The sequence below is a fragment of the Dermacentor variabilis genome, chromosome 5 (genome assembly GCF_050947875.1).
Source record: "Dermacentor variabilis isolate Ectoservices chromosome 5, ASM5094787v1, whole genome shotgun sequence".
Classification (NCBI taxonomy): domain Eukaryota; kingdom Metazoa; phylum Arthropoda; class Arachnida; order Ixodida; family Ixodidae; genus Dermacentor; species Dermacentor variabilis.
In genome coordinates this window covers 61,692,633-61,710,305 of record NC_134572.1, presented here as the reverse complement: position 1 = coordinate 61,710,305, position 17,673 = coordinate 61,692,633, and positions in this window count along the sequence as shown.

Here is a 17,673-nt window from a genome sequence, read left to right as displayed (position 1 = left end):
TATGAAGTAAAAAACAACAACATTTAATTTCAAACAGCTTTGTAGTATCGTCAGGCTCATGACTGATAGTTTTATACTACCCCTTAATCTGTTTTCCGTTCGACACAAATATCAGTTTTACCGCTGCAGTGAAGGTGGCGTTCGAGAAAGCAGTTTTTCTTCATACTTGATTAGATACCAGGTCTCGTATGACTCATTAGGTGCCTCAGCGGCATCCATGTCAAGGTGCTGCACAATGAGGCGTTCAGTCTCCTTAATCAGAATTGAGGACAGAAAAGTCTGGCAAAATGTTACACTCCTGTAACACGTGAAACTAAAGCGTGCAGCACACTTAGTGACGCATTAACTTAGACAAGAAGATGCAAAAAGCATTGCATTTATTGCTTGCTCAAGCGGGGGAGGGGGGGCGGGAAGGTTATGAGCCATTGTTGATGATGATAGGTTTTGTATCATTGAATGGGATGACGCGTTTTTTGGGCATGAGCAATTGCAGTGAGCTACTTCAGACTTTTGCCTTGAAAATAAGATAATTCCAATTAGGCACAGCTACTGCAGAATCCACACGGAGCTCACGACAATGATTTCGTCTGAATGCGAAGAAGAAGCGATTAATGCGAGAGCCTTTACTAAGAATTTCTTGTTTCCACAGGAACAAAATAGGCGCAGATGGAGACTGGAAAGAGGGGTTGAAGATGCGTAGAGGGGGGTGAGGAGGAGGGTGCGCGGTGAGGCAGCCGGTAGGAGGATTGCGAGTGTCGCGGAAAGAGGTCAGGGCGAGCGGATGCTGGAGATGGGCTCGGCTTCACGGAAAGATAAATTATAATAGGATCAGCGATGGTAACACCAAGTGGCACCAGAGAGACCGGGTGTGCGATTCATTTGCAGGCGGCTTATTTGCATACGTCGGATTAGGTGTCCTTAGTGGTGGCTCCTTGGTACAGTCTCATTGTGCACTGGGTTGCTTTGCGAAGGCGCTCACCGGTTGTTAGGAGATGAGATGAATGGACCAGAGAAGCACGAACGAAAACAGTGAGGGAGATAACTAAGAAAACACAAACGCAAAGCTACGGGGCACAATAGGGCGCACTGTTTGAAACGAGGGATTCATGGATCAAGGGAAACAACTAAATCCAGGATCCTTTGAAGGCACCCGTGACCGGGCTAAATGCAGCGTCCTCGTGTGCGCAGACCCCCACGTGTGTATTAGTTTTGCGCGCAAGTTTCATGAACGAGCTTCTGTGAACTTTTCTGATGAATTTTCTGTATCTCTCGCCGAATGTCTATAGGTGCCTCGCCTTCTTGCGCTCAATATTTATTTTCATTTCCCCTTCTTCTTTTCTGTCTCTTTTTCTTGACCGATTCAGACGCCGCAACTGCTATTTGAAGGAAAGCAACAAAGGCACAGTGAAGAATGTTAACTTTGAAGCAATGCTGACATCTGAAGAACTGCTCCACGATATTATTCCACTTTGGCGCTTTGGCTCCCGTCGCATAATTATTGCTTCCATCAGCAACTAAAAAAAAATAAAAAGAAACTACTTCCAGTTGGCCAAACAAAGGAAAGTGGGGGTTCGGGGCTTCGGTTCACCAATACACACAAGGACGAGCACGTAACGTTGATGCAATTGAATCTGTGAGCAACGTAGTGAGTAACGAAAAGACTATTAGTATATTGTGCTCATAACTAGACAAAGAAAAGTAAATACAGAAAGCCATCGAATGTACAAAATAAATATCAATCCCAAACGTAGGAAAATAGTACCCCGTCTAGCGCAGACTGAAACCTACTCGCGGAAGTAGGACAATGCGTTTAGCGGAAGTAGGTAGGATTTCCGCCATTTTCCTTGGGGCGAAAGTATTGCGCGCAGAAGTATAGGTGTAAGTAATGGGAAAGTGATTCAGCTTAACTACTGTGGACTGCAGTACTTTTGATTTAATTAGCATTAACCTCCACTCTTACTCGTGAGCGACAGTGCACGTAGACACAGCGGGATTAACCTCTGAAGCTATCTTTGAGCTACTTTTGTCATTCACAAGAAGATATAATGCTGTTCGCAAAAATAAAAGAAAAAAATCATGAGCCATTCTACTCTGTGAAGGCGGTTGACCAGCGAAGCTGGTTTGCACACGACACGGATGTGACATAATTTTGAACAAACGTACGAACTGATGTATTGCCTTGATGGGAGGACATCGTGACGAAAGGTACGCGCACTCATTTATTGTCTTGATTGGTGGTCATTATTTCACTCGCAACTGCACATTATTTGATAATGTCAAATCGATGCACGCACGCCGCTATGCATAAACCGCACCCTTTTCGGTACCGACGCATCCACATTGAAATCACCGACAAAGAGGGGTAGTGTCTTGGCAGCTAATTCACACAAAGTGAGCAGCCGTGAACCTTACGGGACTATGAGTCATTGCATTTTTTGGTTTATTGCTCACGGGGGTATGAGCCGTTGATCATGGCAGTTTTCGACATGCAGTTTTGTATGTTGTATCTGTTATTAGAAATAATTTAAGCACTGTTCGCTTCACATTGCTGAGTGCTTGTGGCCTCTGCCTTACGGGATTACGAGTCATTGCATTTTTTGCTTTCTTACGGGAGCATGACTGCTTATAGGGTTATGAGACAACAATGATGATAGTTTTTGTTCACGGGGAACAAAAATGCATGAAATCTTAGCCATATACAGCTTCGCTGTAAAAACTACAAAAAAGAAAGGCCAAAAAAGAAATGTTACTTTAGACACCTTCCCACTATAACATAAAGCATACTTTTGGCAAATTAGACACAAGACTACTATCCGCTGCGAAGCACGATGACAGGCCATCAAAATTTGAACGAAAGTGTTCCTGTGGGACTTTTTTCAAACCGCGAGTAGCAACAGATTTCTCGCGCTTTTCATGTGCGCCCCCTTTCCGCCCTTACAAACGTATAAATGCGGCCTTCCCCTTGAAAAAAAAAAAAACATGACGAATAGCAGGACCAAGTAGCTTCGTAGTAAAGAAAATGTAAAAGTCTTCTTATTCTTTGCAGAACTGAATAAATATGTACGGCATTTGTCAATGACAAAGAAAAAAAAAGAAAACTACGTTCTTTTTTCTCTTGCGCCAGCCTCAGCTTAGCTTTTGTGCCACATAATGATACCGAAAGCTGCCGTCTTTCCAGAGTCTTGCGCGCCTTTGAATATACCGCAGAATCTTTGCTCGGTGTTACATCCTGGCCAGCGACGTTTCTTTGTATTCTCACGCTTGCGACAGAATTCTCTCTTTCCGTGGCACCGCCTGTCACAGAAGAGTAAGATAAAGGTGTTCTGAAGACGGCAAAAGTCTACGCGTACTTACATTCACTGAGAACTTTCATTTTATCTACAAAACATCCAGCTTTGAGTACATCTTGCTTCTTTTTGCGGATTAGCTACCGCCATGGTCTTTTTTCTGGACGTTTCATTCATAAAAAAACATTTTTTTTCTTTTCGTTTAGGACAAGCAAAGAATCGCAGTGAATAAAATGTATTGAGTTATTTTAGAACCTGGCTATACAGTGGCAAGGAAAGGAGTGAACAAGTTCAACAATACTGCGTAGTTTAAAGGGTAAACTTGAAAATATAAATATAAATTTGGCAAAAAAAGCACTAAGCTGACTTTGGTGGCTCATTCAGCGACTGTTCCGGTTTCTTTTTCTCGCGGGGCACCGGCGAAGGGTCTGCGAGCAATTCGCGCGCAAGAAAACGCTTCTGGCCTCTTTCAAAAAAAGTTCTGGCGCGACGAAAGGCGATCTCAATCTGAATGCCTTCTCGCTAGCCAGAGACGGCGGTCGCAGGCTGTCGCTTAGAGCAAGCGCAACACAAGCGCCCCTGAGTGATTAGAATGCGAACCTGCGGTATTCAAGCTTCTGTCGCATACTTGTTTATTTCTCCCTCCCTCTCTTGCATTCCATCATTTTCTTTCCTCTGCTTCGCCAAGTGCACTTACCCTTGCGTGCGCGCCAGGCGTTTATAATGTTTCACACCTCTCGGTTCTTTTCAATCAGTGTAGAATCTGAGAGTAAAAAAAAAAAAAAGAACTTGCGGACGTGTTCCACTTTCTCTGCGCTCACCTCATGAGGAGCCACAACCTTTATTAAACTTTCTTCATTGAAAAGAATTTGCATTCAAGTAACGCCTTACACTAACTTAGACTACGCTCGCGAGCTCGCTAGCCCGAAGTGTCGCTATACGCGCGTACACTACCGTTGAGAAGAAAAATATGCTCTTAGGGGCACGCACATTGCAGACATTATTAAAGATAATAAAACGCTCAGGTCTTCTGATCAATATTACGCTATCCAAAAGTAGAATACCTTACCGGGTGTCATCCGCATATTGCAGCTAAACGAGTTTTTCGACTGCCCGAGAAGTTAATCTATCAATAGGAAGTATCTCATTTAAAATATTTTTATTGTGCCTGTCGTTCTTTTCTTTCGTTCTAAATATTTACCTGGTTTCTTTCTAGTTATTCCTGCTTTTTTTTCCTAATTTGAAAACTTGCTAGTTCGTATCGTTATAAAACGGGAACAGAACAAGGGTTTCCGGGTAAGTCAAAAATGAAAGATGTAGAAGATACGTTTTGTCCTCATAGGTTGCCATAAATTTATTGTCCCGATTTTAGTACGTAATAGGACGGTTGACAGCGAAAATAGCGTCTTCGATCGCTGGTAGAAAGCTGGTATATTTATCAGCACTAACTGAAGCAGCCTGGAACTGCTAATCTGACGGGATTGACTTTCGCCTCGAATGATCCTAGCAACAGATTAAAAGCAGCACCTCGACTGCGCTGAGATCAAAAGTTAGCGCGCTGTGTGAAAATATCATGCTTGTGTGAGAGACAGATATCGTAGAACACGTGTTGTGGTGCACCGTGTCGCCTGCCTAATTATATGCACGTACGGAGGTAAGATTAGCTTTTCGTTACGGATATACAGGGCAAGTGATCAAGTTATCAAGTTAGCGAGGGATCAAGGTACATCACCGATAGCTTGGCAATTCGAAAGTGTTGATGTTCTATGAATGTAACTTGTAAAGCATCTTGTCATCGATTTATTAGTTGCTATTAGTTACACCAGTGACACCTGCATCTCGTGCGAAGACACCACAAGGCTCGTACACATGCTCTGGAAGTGTAGAAACGCTCTTCCCGACTCTACCTCTTACAAGTGGGAGAAGTCCCTCAGAAGCTCACTACTCACCGACCAGCAATGGGCCATCCACTAGGCCCGCGGAGCGGCTGCCAGGCACTTCCTCTTGGTCCCTACGGGGGAGACGCCCGCTCAGCACGTCCTGCACGACCATAGTAAAGTTTTCCAGTCCAGTCCAGTTGGTGCATCGAGGAAGAGATTCCGATAAGGACAATAATGCAGCAGCATACAAACCAAGAGTGAACGGCTAAATGAATGATAATAAGAAATTAAGAAAATAGCCGCAGCAAAATTGTGCGCTAGAGAAACGTTCGTTCACTAAACCCAACGGCAAAAGAAAAAAAGGGAAATTCATTGCTCTCCCTTTTGCTTGAAGGGCTGTCGTCCGAGAAAGCGTATTTTAAGTTAAAGCGAAAGGGGGGGGGGGGGGCACTTGGGCAAAATGAAATCCCCTCATTTCATATATAGCGTAATTACGGTAAGACGTGATTTTCTTCGCATTTAACGAACTTTCAAATGACTTAGCGCAAGAAACATGCGTGCATCTAAAATTCTGGTACATAACAGTGAATTTAGCTTGTTTTACAAAAAGAAATATTAACTGAATGAGAAATTGAGACTCATTCAACGAATGTTTTAAAAGCTGCCGTAGCATGCGGGTCGCCGGTTGTTCGTTACTGACGAATAAGTGTTAGCGTTGTTTTTTGTCACCAAGTACGCTATAATGTAAAGCTATTCACATCGCTTCTACCCATTTCCGCGATTAGCACATCGTGATTGGTCAGAAATTTTCGGGCCACGCCCACTTCACTTGTCTGTCCCGCGAAGTCACGAAAACTGCAAAAAATTCCCGTTAAGAAGTGAGATGTACATTGTGTAAAACAGGCCGATCAAAATAAAATAAATTATATGATTTTTCGCTCGGTTCTCATTAGCCCACCGATATTCCTAAGCATTTTTTTTTCGGGTCACGCGCAGTTTCACTTTCTATCACGAAGCCGCGAGAACTGGCACACCAAAGTGAAATGTACGCAATAAAGATTAATTACTATGCCGAACAAATCTGAATATGTTTTGGAATAGCTTCACACTGAGGCCCAGTTCTGAAAGGATTAACACATGACTGCCCCACCGATCGCTGTGGCGTTCGGTGCTCTGAGCCGCTGGCTGGAGTTCCTTGTATATAATAAAAATGAAGTTCGGAACGGAACATCATGCGACAATTATGTATTCTCAGAGAAAACACGCACTCATTTGGCCTGTGCCCACGCGCAACGAAGTAACATGATACAGTGTTAGATAACCCATTTCTGCTCTTATCGTTCCCTACTTGATTGCAGCAAATACAATTTCTCCCGATCGAAAGCCCACCTTCGGAAGTAGAGACTTCCAATTCACGCAGGCAACGTTCCTTTTCAACAGTGGTCGCCATCTTGCAGGTGCTGAACGACATAGATTGTATGTGGAATTGAGGCATACATCGCTGCGACTTTTATAATTAGAGTACTAAGGTTGCCTTTTTTGAATTACACTAAACAAAAAATAGTGTAATAAAGATATTTGTTAGGGATGCAACGAATACGATAGGGTTGCACACCATGATAGATAGGTGCCATATCTTTGACGCCCGAGAATGCGCGAGCAAATGATTTAAGAAAAAAAAAATGCCGTTAATCTTGCCTTGATTACCTTTGACGCCTGAAGGTGCGCAGTTATAAAATATGAAATATGTGTTCTAAAATAAAATAGTTGCGAGTGCAGCGAGGGTCGTCTTTTCTTGTACGTGTTCACTGTGTCCATGTCAATGCGCTGCTTCACTAACAAGGTAGGATGACAGAGTACTTCCGTTCATTTCAACATGTGATCGAGAAACATTTGCATGGAAGGGATATAAAATGTTGCTTTCAGTAGCACGCAAATGTTCATTTATTAAGAGCGTCTATAAATGAGCGAAGTTGCTTTAGGTCCTTCCAAGGAAAGAAAATTATGCAGAAACCAATGTCGGAAAATTTTCTAAAGAAGCGAATAGTTGCTATTCCGCTGTACTGTCCGTGGATCACATAATTTGAACGGATGTAGTCTGAAGAGTCCGAAGGTATCTCGCTTTAGGCCTGAAAAACTGTTTAATAATAAATGTAATGCTTTGGACTAGTAACAGACAAGAACTCTTGCGGAGAAATCTTGTCAATTTATTTGTTCCAAGGTTTTCTATACTGACTGTCTGGCTGGAACCACGGCCGATGGCGCACACCACACTGAAAGTGTTTTTAGCGAAGTGCTTCGCGAAGTAATCCCTAACGCAGCAGCAGACATTGGTTGCTAACGTCCAGTCGTTGCGACCGTTGCGCGCCCCTCTTGGCAGTACAATGCTGTGCGGAAATTTTGCCACGCAGACGACGTCGCTTTGCCAACTCTTCTTCGGTAGGGATGCGCTTTGGCGGTGTTGTTAGTGCCCCCATTTCACTTAGGCCACTTATCGTCAAAAGACCTCCGCAAGCTCAGCAAGGAGAGACCGACCAATCGGAGACGCCTGCGCTGTTTGCTCACTTCCGTCTCTGCTGCGTCACGCCGGCGTGACGTTGAGCTGCTCGGACCAGCCGTATAGACACCGGGACATGCCTTCTGCACTGGTGACCAGCCTTCGCTCCTCTACCTGGTCCCCAATAGAACCCTCTCCCTTTCTGCGCGCTTTTCACATCTCCTCAGCTGTTCAGGTAAGCAAAACTAGTTAGAGTATAGGAAATGCCATTCGTTGCGAAACCAAACAAAAGACGACCACCCATGAAGGAGGAGAAAGTTTGGTTGGGCTGTTCAAAAAAATACTGCGGGATCCCGCGCGCGTTTACGTCGGCGATGACATATGTTTGATGTCCGAAGATTGGAATAAAATAAAATGGAATAGCTTTGCTTTATAACACCACAAAATACAAACGAAAAGTGCTTCGTTCACTTGATAGACTAGGCAGCTTACGTGTCATGCTGTTTAGTCGCTGCGCGCGGTGTTAACATTAGCCGTTTTGGACCGCTGTCAAGAACAGACGCAGCCACAAGTCTTCGCTCCCTCGCCCGCGAGCTTACGCAGAATCTGTGGAACACCAGTGATTTCACGAACGCACGTCTCCACAAATTGGATCCACGTCTGCAACTCCGCCTACCACCAGGGTTGCCACGAGCGGAAGCAACACTTCTGTGCCGCCTGTGGCTCGGCGTGGCATTCACGAACTCATATTCATTCCGCATTGGCATGGCCGACAGCCCTACTTGTGACACCTGCGGCTGCGAGGAGACGATTCAACACCTCCTATGTGACTGTCCCCGTTACGCAGTGCGAAGAAAAGTGCTCGTGACCGCTCTCGCAAAACTGGACAATCGCCCCTTTACAGAGGAAAAAGCTCTAGGACATTGGTCCAGACGGGCTTCGGCACTGAAGGCCTTAAGGGCTCTGTTGAAGTTTTTAAGGAACTGCGAATTGTGCGACCGCCTTTGAACGTTGTAGCGCGTAGTTTCGCGTTACTGTGTGAATTTTCTCTTTTTTTTTCCATTTTTTTCCCTCTTCTTCTTTCTCCTTTTATTCCCTTTACCCCTTTCCCCAGCACAGGGTAGCCAGCCGGTACTTACACTGGCTAACCTCCCTGTCTTTCCTCTCCTTTGTCTCCTCCTCCTTGGACGTATCTAGGCGGCGTTCCTATAGCTTACGCACGCGAGATTGAACCGCGTTCGCCGTATCACCCTCACATGCTTTCAGTCATACGAAAACTCACCGCGACGGTCACGGCGACGGCGACGCCGGCGGCAATAGCACAAATGTGCCTAGAGTGTCCATATAATTGTTATCGCAATAATAAAGACCTAGATGAAAATGCAGAAAGAGCCTGTTCCGCTAGCGATCACTACCCAGAGGGAAGAGCATCTCGTGCTGAATTTTTCAATTCTCAATCTCAATGAGTTTGTCTGGCAACTTCCTTATGAAGGACACGTTTCTACATTGCCGCGTGCGGCTAGCATGAATAAAACATTATTTTATCTTCATCATTTCTCCCTTTCAATCGACGAACCTTCATTTTTGACGCGAACGCATATTTGTAATCTACAGAAAGAAATGCAATTAGATGTCAGAATAGCAAAACCTCCAATGCATTCAAACACCGTTACAACGAAATGCTTGTGACCTCCAAGATCCTTCGTTATACAGGTTACTTCGCTGTAAAAGTCGTGTACCTTACCACTTGCTATAGAGCAGGCTAAGCATGTCAGACAAAAGAAAATCTTCATAAAGCAAGAATTCAAAATATATACTTAGTGAATCAACTCGCCATTTTCTTTTCAACACATAGATGGATGATGGGCGTGTAGCCGACGCTAGGCAATGAGGTTTGCGGCATGCTCAGCTACGAAATTAAGAAGTGGCGCAAGATACAGCTTGGTCAAAATTTATGGTTAGCCTGCAGGCATAACGGCTGTCGCCTTCGTAGACCTTCGTTGCCTTCTCTTTCTTGATGTCTTTGACGATATCAGTTCGGAGGAGATCATCACGTCGTTGGAAAGTAAAATGGAGGAGGAGGCGTTCTACCATCGCTGTGGGTTCTGGACCCTCCCGGTTGGTGGCGCTTCCTGCAGGCAGAACACAGACTGCCTTCATGTTCGTAAAGGCTCCCTAGCACCACCGCTATGTGGCCTTTGGGGAGGGAATTGGCGTCACCGTTATGTGCATTCGTTGTAAAGCAAAAAATCTGCCCTCGGGGTCACCTATGTTCCTTCGTTGCAGAGGCAAATTTGTTGTAGCGGCTTTCGATGATGGGGCGTTCACAATACACATGGCAGATAGGATTGTGCGTGGGACATACGCAACCCTTCGCTGTACTTATACGGGTCATTGCGTTGTAAAGAATTCTAGAGGCGTTCGACTTTACCTAACTGGCTCCTTTGGATTTACGAGAATGTAGCAAACGTGTGGTAATGTTCCGATTGTGCAAAGATAGCATCATCCCTGTTCTTTTTCTCCTAAACATATTGCTTTGCAAACCTCAAACCCCCTAAACCTCACTACTATCACACAGGACAGAAAAACTAGCTTGAAATAAAGTTTTAGGGGGACAAATATTTATTGCTAGAATTAACCTCACATGAGATGGCTGCTTCTATTTTCGCTTTGCTCATAAGCGTCAAACTCGTCGCTTTACAAACATGGCGCACTACGAATTCACTGTTCCCTCCTCGCTGTGCAGCCTTCAGTATTATCTTTTTTCTTACAGCGAATGTCTCTCAAACTGAACAAAAATGTGGTCCATTTAATCCCCGCCTCCTTCCCACCGTTCTTGCTAACGTAGTTTTGCCATATACCTACGATGCTTTCTTGCGATAGCAATCATATGAATATTCGAATATTCCAGGCGTATTTATGCCGTCGCGGTCGTCGTGAGGTCCCGTATGAGTGAAAGCGTGTGAGGATGAGCCGGCGGACGTGGTTGAATCTCGCGTGCGCGTGCGCGAGACGCGTGCCCTGTCCTGTGACGCGCGAGACAGGGGCGTCAGGCTAGGCAGGAGGGGCGTTCTTCGGTGGCTGCTAGCGTGCCTCTATGTCCTCCTCGCCCGGCGCACCGTACAGAATGGAGACAACCGCGGCGTCTACGAATGCGTTGGCCACGAGAATCACGGATGCCGTAGTAGGCTTTTAATGGATGCCGTGGGGACGCGTAGCCAGCACTCGTGTGTCCTTAAAGCGATCTGCGACTTGGCTAGTGGGAGCTCACGTAGGCCTCATCTCCAAAGCAATCTGCGACGTTTGCAGAGTGCGCGTAGTGCCGGTAGCTGCGTATGCGCTATGCTTTCGACGTTTTGTTCGCGTTGAAGCGACAGATGCACGTAGGTCAATTGGCTCGCGGCTGCTGCTGCAATATATAACTCCAGCGTTTCAACAGACAGTTTCCGCTGTCATCGAGCGACATGTGTTCACGTTTACTTGTGCGCGCGTGACACCGTGCTGGTTAATTTAGTTAAAACACGTTGACGGGCTAGTTTGTTTGAATACATCATAGTATGTGTAAACGCGAGTGAACAAGGACGTAGAAAGAAGCAGGCACACGAAGACAGCGCTGTTTCTGCGTGTCTGTTTCGTTCTACGTCCTCATTCAGTCACGCTTACACATTCTATCATTGTTAATTTAATTAGTAAGCGAATCTTTAAAAGCTTATACTGCTGATAAAATTACTATCCTTACTTCGCACAGCTTTCTACCAATTTTCTATCGCTATCGGCACTTTGCCTTTCGAGGGAACTGTGATATTTTTTTTCTTGGTTCTTATGGGCTGCGACTACATAAATTGATTGGCACGTGGCAGGTTTTTCTGCTGCGTCGTCAAGCCATGCTGAAACCGAGCGTGCACAGAACCAAGAGCAATGGTGGGATTGCGTTTTGTTCGGGGACGCAATCTTCTTGAGAAATGAAGCCGCAAAATAGCACGACACGCTCCCTGGGTGGAACGTTCAATGAAAAAAAAAACGAGAAAAAATAAATGCTGAACTTGTAAACCCGGAGAAAATATGAAAAGAAACATGGGTGTCGAAAAGCTGCGGGCTCATAAAGCGTATGTAACGAGAAGGGATTGCTTGGTTAAACAACAGAGAGGAACTTGACGCTCTTGAGTCAGCGTGATTCTTCTGGTATGGGTCCGGCTTCAATTGTAATGAACGTGCATGTTGCTTGCAGGAGAAGTCGGGTTGCAAGACAGACTGAAGGAGTGTTTGGGGAGCTGAAATAGCTAAGGAAATGGGGCTGGCCAGCAGTTTCTCGTCTTCGGCATAGCGATTAATTGCCGTCTGGGGGATAACGAGCGGAGATGCGAAAGGGTTGAAACAATGTAGAAGGCATTCGGTTCCCTCCGCAGCAAGTTTTCTCTCGTGTCCAGTTTTCCCGCAAATCCAGCATTATTTATGTTGCAGCATTCTGGGCGATTTCCCTTTCCCCGCACCTCGCTGATATCCGTTTCTCAACTTCCCTTTGAAGATACGTGCTATTCCTTAGAGGGAAAGTGGTCGTTGCTTGCTAAACGAAGTGCTTTAATCACCGTACGGACAGCAACCTAATAAACATGGCTTGTTATGTAGGTTCTCACGAGCTATATTTAGACTGATCGTCGGTTTGTTTGCAGTACTGTTAGAGCAAAATAAAGTGTTTCTATCAAACTGCGACAATGGACTTCTATTATTTAAAGGGTATGCTTATAGGATGCGTATTTGATTAGCTGTAATTCTCACATATCACTTGCATTACTAGTTGTTGCAGACTTAGCATGCTCAAGCATTGACATTGGGTGTGTTCGTAATAAATTATGAAAGTGGTTGTCTCAATTTCCCAATAGTACGAGTACTTTTGCCGGCATTAATGTAGCCTACCTTACCATTTTATGTACCGTAAAGGAACAACAACACCACCACCAAGAGCAGTGTACCGCCAATTTCATATGGCTCAAAAATAATTCCTTTAGCAAGTTATTTGTCAACCTACGATCGCGGGAGCAATTTAGACAATAACTGTTAAATAACCGCAGATGCGTCAATAGTGGCGAGCGATTAGAGCAAGGGTTTTGTTTCGAAGGGTTTGCTTATCCGCGTCATCTGCATGTTTACGAACAACATTTGTCAACACCGTGCTCGTTACGCGGAAGTGAACAAGGCTGAGCAAAGGTAGTTTGCGAATGTATCATGATACAGATACAATATACTGAGGTGATAAGTATTCGAGATACAGATGCAAGATACAAGCGCATTAATTGTACCCGATATGATACTTGCCATGTGCATCTAAGGCATTTCAATACATTAGTTAATTCCTCATTAGAGCTGCATTGCAGAAGCCACTGTGAATTATCGAGTGCTTACTGCCCAATTCCTCACCTAGCGCCAGCCGGACATCCCTTGTTTTCAAATTTCCTCTACTAACACATATATATATGAAAATATTTCCCAAGCTCTTAGAACGACCTATATCGCAATCAATACTTCAACTGTGCCTGCTGAACGTACAGCAGTTAGTGCAAATACACCGCGCAATTAGAAAATTTTACATGTCACCTTTATTATGTGTACGACGCACTCTTTTCGGGTCCATTCGTAAAGCAGGTCAGTGTCCTGTGCTGAAACTTGTTCGTTAGTATACAGTGTTACATTAGGCTTCGGCGCTTTATCTGCATATTACGCAATGAATAGGTTGCATTTGTTATATGGAGACATGTAAATAACGTTATTTAACACAATACATAGCGTTGTATAGATTTTGTTTCTAGGCGCCAATAAACGGCAGTAAATATAGTTTATAAGGTATGAAGGTATCTAAAAATGTAGACATTACATTGTTAAAAGAAGGAGCTTCGTGATATTTATAACCAACCATTTTCAAAGTGGATGTTCAAATCATCATCCTCGTTACCACCACAACTGCATAATGGGTTTGCAGCAATGTTCAAATTATAAGGGAAGGCTGAAGCTCAAGCTGGAGCGATGCACGCCGCTGACTCTGGTCTTGTGAAAATTCGCATTTTATTTTGGCATTGTGCCAGTGAGACGAAGAAATGGTAGATCACGGAGCAGCAGGTAACGTTCAATATAATATAGAATGCCCATGGTCATTAGCAGCACTCAGCTTGTCGGTAGAAGCTTTCAGAAATATTGCTCGGAGACTAGTGGGGGATATCTCAGCGATCATCTGCATTTGGCAACAAATTAACCTTCCTTGTTAACCTTCCTTGAATAAAGAAAGGTGGGAAAATGCCCGCCACTTTTGAAGAACATTCACTTACGGCGTAGAAAATACGTGCTTATGTATCACGAAACCAACCAGCAAATAAAACATAAACGGACGTGTCGATAGCGGCAGCAAATACCAGGCTGCGAAAAGAACACACTGGATGTCGGGGCGGTAGGGAGGAAACCGGCCACTGATGTATATCGAGAGGAAAGATTGAAATTTAAAAAGTAAAGTTTTACGATATTTCAAAGCGTTGCAGCGCTGCTGTTAGAAACCATACTAGGGTGCATGGTTCTCTGAAAGCAAGTGCTTTAGGAGAAGAATTGCGCATGACAACTACTCGTCCATAGTGTCTGAAAATAGCGCAGTAACTATTGAGCATATTTTGTTATACTGACAAAGTACCCGCGTAGCGGTGATTGTGTAGTTACTCGTCCATAATGCCTTGAGTTTTAAAGGGGCACTAATGAGAAACACTAAATTAGTTTAAACTTATGAAAGTATTTCAAAACTGTCATCTCGCTAATTAGACGGTAACAGGTTGATTATAAGAACAGAAATGGAAGGTGAAAATTCTATTTGTTTTTCGCGTCACGCAGAAATCCCAGCATCACCACGTCAGGGTGATGCCATGGGTTTCAAAGTATGTTTTAATATTTGCACCGTTATAGCTCAGCAAAAGTTCTTCAAGCTCTCCAAGTCTCTTCCATGGCGGTTTTAGAACATAGTGTCATCCGTATCTCCCGATAAAAAAATTAATTACGGCCGAGCAGGCGAGATCAAAATTCCAGACGTCACGCTGAGCTGGCGCGGCAACTCCAAGGCCGCGCCGCCACCCGCGTTTCTTTTTTGCCTCCTTTAACCAAGCCTCTCCTCACAGTATAATAAGAGTGACTTTTTGTTAGTATTTTTTTAAGTATAACTTACTAATACGAGTCAAGTATTTATTAATCCTTAGTGCGCTTCTGAGGATAGCATAGGGAAAAATAACATGAACCCGTGGCGCAATATAATAAAAGATGGCTGGATTTATAGAGTTACCCCAAGTACAGGGCGGCAGCAAGCTCTGCATTCCATTGTGTATACTCACGCTGCTCTCTAACTGTGACCAAACTGTTCTGACTCACGTTACCTAGGTGACACCTAATGGAGGACTATGAGCCAAATTTAGTGCAGCAGCCGCGAAATAATACCGAACGTGCAGTTTCTTTATCCGACCTCAAATAGCAGGCCGACACGGAGAGAAATGTGCGATCGCAGCGGCCTGGAGACTGAGGGGCCAGCAGAAGTTCGACAGGACAAGGCTCTCTCTTATTGCAATAGCAATTATACTAACGCTCAATGCGCAATTGATGTTGTCTCCCTGTCCTGCTATTGACGACGCATGCGCGGCCTTCGCGTGGAGAATTAAAAGGCATAGAGTTTCTTACAATAATTACTAGAAGGAACTCTGGCACTAGTGCCTGCGGGAGCTGCAGTGAGAGTGGTTGTACCAGCATGGAAATTATGGGAAGTGCATGGATTTGCCAAAAGTTATTTCTTTTGGCTTGAGACGGCTCTGTGACTTCGTAAACTGGTCATTTTCAACGATGTACTGCGTAATAAATAATTAAATAAACATCATTGAAATTGTCCGACGGCAGGATTCGAACACAGGAACTCTAGCACAGAAGCCCGATATTGAAACCACTAAGCCCTGTAGGTTTTTTTTTTCTTTAGTGCCGGCTTTGACATACACAAACATTAGACAAAAGATAAAACATGTCAACAAGAATTTTGCTGGAACAACATATCAAATTTTTTTCAATGCTGCAAGTTTATCTAGCATGTCAATCCATGTTGGCTGTTCAGGGAGTGCCCGATAGACACCCCTGAACCATACTACAGATTCAATGAAGTGATCACGTGTAGGTGGCGAATTGACATCAGCATTGTTGAACTACATTCTAGCTTTACACAAACTGTGGAGACCTAGGAGCATTATAGCGTCATACGGAAAAGCCTCCGTTTCTACCGCTAAGAATCTTATTCCATGTGGATCTAAAGGTAACTCTTTCTTTGAAGTCCTTTGTAGCACATCCCAGAAAAAGATGGGATCCCAGATGTAACGGCAAGCGAATGAAACGCCCTTATGGATTTATCGCGGGCATGCCAGTGCCTTGAGACGCTTGGCGCGTTTCGATTTAGCCACCTGGACAAGCTCAATCACTGCAATTAATAGCAATTGTGCGCGTTCGCGGCGTATTCTGCACTTCGAAGAGTATAGATTGCGCGGAAATTTACGACAATAACATTTATATAGCGTAATATAAAAAGCCACAAGAACGCCTGAATCAACAAGCACGAAGATCAGCCAAATCCATGTACTTTGCATCATTCCCATGGGGGTACAACGACTGCAGCGCCAGAGTTCCCTCTCGTAATTATTGTATGAAACGCTATGTTAAAAGAGCCTCCAGAGAAGCGCTTTGTTGAAAAAAACACGACGCAACCCCAAATAGCATAGAGTTTCCTACAAAAATTTTTGTAGGAAATTCTATGCCAAATAGACACACTTTGACGCTCCGCTCCGCCTGCGCTATACCACAGCCAGGGCAGCGTTCAGGCTTGCGCTGCAGCCATCAGCGTTGTGCACGCGGCGCACATTAGCGTTCGTGCAGAGCAGCTGCGTGTACACAGCACCATTGTGAACGTTAAGCTAAATTTATGCAATTCCTTCTTTGGACGCTGACCAGCGCGGACAACTTTCCGTTAATCCCCCGTCGTGCGCCGCCGAGGGGCGACGCCTGCAACGTTACTGGCACGCTAAACGCGCCAGCCTTCTGAGACGCCTTCCGTGCAACGCTCAACCATGCTATCGCTTTCAATGCTTCGCCTTCGAGCGAAACTGACAATTTTTTGGCGCCTCCTTTTGTAGCATTTAATTGTATTGCTGAACGTCTGTGCGGGCATTTAGCAGCGGCTAGACGAGGCGCTCGTAAAGTGCAATCGAGGTACTTAAAGTTTGCAGCGATGCCCGCTGATGTTCCAAATATTACGCTTATGCGTTGTTGTAAAATATTGCGCGTAGAACTGTAGCGAGCACAGCAATGCATTGCACGACATCGTGTTCAAGAACTACAGACGTGTTCGCTCTGTAGTTCTTGAAAGTGTTTCTAAGCCCAAGGCTTCTAGTAAAATGGTATGCTGTAAGCACCGGCTTGACTTCTCTTCTGCGGTTGGACCATTCTACCTAACAAATATAATAAAATAAATCATAAAACTTAATTGATTATTCATACGAGTTCCGCACAGCCTTAGATTTTCTCAATTGCATTGGTATTTGTTATAAAAATGGGTAAGCATAAAATATCGCCTCAGAATAAATTTTGAATGCTGTCTGTGACTCTGGGTTGTCTTTGTGGATTTTGCCATAGGTGTATCTTGTATCTTAAGATACACGGTTTGTCGTGTGGTGTATCGAAAATACAGATCCCGATACATGTCTTGCCTAGTATATTATGATATAGGCATAAGATACCCAAAGCCAAAATCAAGAAGGGGGCTGACAGATGGAGTAGCGCACTGTGTATAAAGGTTATAAACAAAAATAAGATGCCTCGGAAAGTCTGGCTAGCATTTCTCAGGCACCTTATTCCTGTTTATAATCTTTATACACAAGATGCTCAAAGAGTATCTTAAGGTAGTATCTAAGATACATGCATCTTAGATACTGTCCATCCCTAGAAGGGAATGTTACTGTTT